Raw genomic sequence first — 2,435 nt, 5'->3', positions numbered from 1 at the left:
CTAATTTTTTTTTTTTTCTAATTGTAGAGATGAGGTCTCACCAAGTTGCCCAGGTGGGTCTCGAACCCACGGGCTCAGCCTCCTGAGGCACAGAATTACAGGCTGAGCCACCGAGCCCGGCTGTTACGAAATTTTTCAATCTGAGTATAAACTGAGGGGGGTGTATGTCTGCTCGAATAACAATTACTGAGATGGGTAATGAAATTTCTGAACGTAATGATGAATTTGTCACATTTTCCTCTTAATTTTTTTTCTATATTTTGCTGCAACCTTAGGTGATTGTGTTTAGATTCTCTCTCCCTGATGAAGTGAAACTTTTATCATTATTTGGTAGTTTTCCTTGATGATGTTTTGCCTCAAAAACCATTTTCCTTTTGACATTGTCATTTCTGTATTTTTTAATGTTTTACTCTCTTCTAATCAGCATATAGGTAAAGTTGGTTTCTTTTTATATTATAGCACAATTTATGCCTTTTAACAGCTGTGTTTAGGCCCATCATCTTTTTGTGTTATCACTTATTTGGTTTTATTTATCTTAAATTATTTTGTGCTATTTTGATACTTATTTGCAATCTCTGTCTCTTTTTTGCTTTCTTTTAGATTAATTGCATACATACACTTTTATTCTAAATCTCTCATCTATTATGAAAGACATATACACCATTTATATTCTTTGAGTTCATGTCATTCTTCAATCTGAAAAATTCTCAAGTTATCTTGCTAAAGGGAAAAGAAAGACTATTAGAGATTGCACACTAAGTGAAAAAGCTGTACTGCCAAGCCATGGGCTGGGTCCAACAGAATCCAGCTAGACTTCCAGAAATAAGGTAGCTGTTGGAGAGGAGAAATGTGGTGTGGTAGGTCTTCTAAAACTTACAGACTACAACCTGCCCCTGTCCCAAATCAATAAGAAAAGCAAAGCTGCTCAGTGTTGTTGGTTGTCTGACAATGAGTTTGTCATTAGGTAAACAATGGCCCAACTAAAGGTGGTCTGCTCTGTCCATGTGGTCTCAGTCTGAGGATTGGAGTCAAGGTGCCTGTGTTTTGTACAGTACTAGTCACAGACAATGTCACCCAGTCAAGCGTGACCAGGTCAAGACATTGATTTCTATAATCTCTTCTTTAAAATTTCCATTTGGTATGACTCTGTGAAATCTCTGCATTCTAGCCTGTATGTCTCTGTTTAGTTCTTTCCTGGTCTCTAGTTCCTTGTCTTACTGTGCTGCCCCTGTGGAATGTCTTCATATCTGTTGTACAGTCTGCAATGACAAGAGTGTTTAGAATACCTAGACCACCATGCTGACGCAAGCGGAAGTATTAACAAAATGTACTTTTAAACAAACTGAATATTAAATTTGATAAATAGTGTTCTCTATTGAAAGATGTTTTCTCCCTTTTCATTTATTAATTTTAATAACATTTATAGAAAAATTATAATATACAAGGTACCGTGCTAAATGGTTCATACTATATTTTTATCCTAATTAATTTTCAGAATCATCCCGAGAGAGTGCAAAAGAATGTTGAGTGAGACTTCTCACTGCCTCATAATTTCAGCTACAGCTAAAGCAGAGAGCTAAAGGTGCAACATGAGGAAAGTAGCATCTCTCTCCCTTGTGTGAGACTGACTGGAATAGCCCAAGATGGCAGGACAAGGAGAGAAGCACTAGATGAACAAACAGCACCTCCAACATTTCCAAGAGCAAGTGTGCTTGAGAGCTCATGGGCCAGAACACAGAAAGCAAGCTAAAAGACTCTGCCCCAGAGCTTGCCTACAGCAAGGGAATCTCAATAAGAAGAAGACTGTGACTGTACCTAGGGCAGGAGCTGGGAGAGAGGTCATGAGAAGTCAGTCAGAGTTTCTGGCTGCTATAACAACAATATCACAAACTGGGTGACTTATGAACAACAAACATTTCTTCCTCACAATTCTGGAGGCTGAGAAGTTCAAGATCAAGGCACTGTCATATTTGGTGTCTGAAGAGAGCCCACTTCATAGATGGTCCCCTTTTGCTATGTTCTCAAAGGTGGAAGGGGCATGGTAGATCTCTGGGGCTTCTTTTACAAGGGCACTAATTCCATTCATGAGGACTCCACCCTCATGACCTTGTTACCTCCCAAAGGCCTCATTTCATAATACCACCACCTTCTCAGTTAGAAGTTTAACATATGCATTTGGGAGACACAAACATTCAGACCACAGCAGCCAGGAATGTCATATATCCCACACTGTCAAGGTACAGTGAATTATGGTGGTGGTGATATGATGTCTCTGGAGGACCCTTTAAGAAATCCCATAACCCAGGCTCGGTGGCTCAGCCTGTAATCCCGCCCCTTGGGAGACTGAGGTGAGTGAATGGCCTGAGCCCGTGGGTTCAAGACCTGCCTGGGCAACTTAGCGAGACCTCATCTCTACAATAAATCAAAAAATTAGC

Source organism: Carlito syrichta, unplaced genomic scaffold (genome assembly GCF_000164805.1).
Source record: "Carlito syrichta isolate Samal-C Ts95f unplaced genomic scaffold, Tarsius_syrichta-2.0.1 Scaffold303482, whole genome shotgun sequence".
NCBI lineage: Eukaryota > Metazoa > Chordata > Mammalia > Primates > Tarsiidae > Carlito > Carlito syrichta.
The sequence above is the reverse complement of the archived record's forward strand: the minus strand, read 5'-3'. Positions refer to the sequence as shown.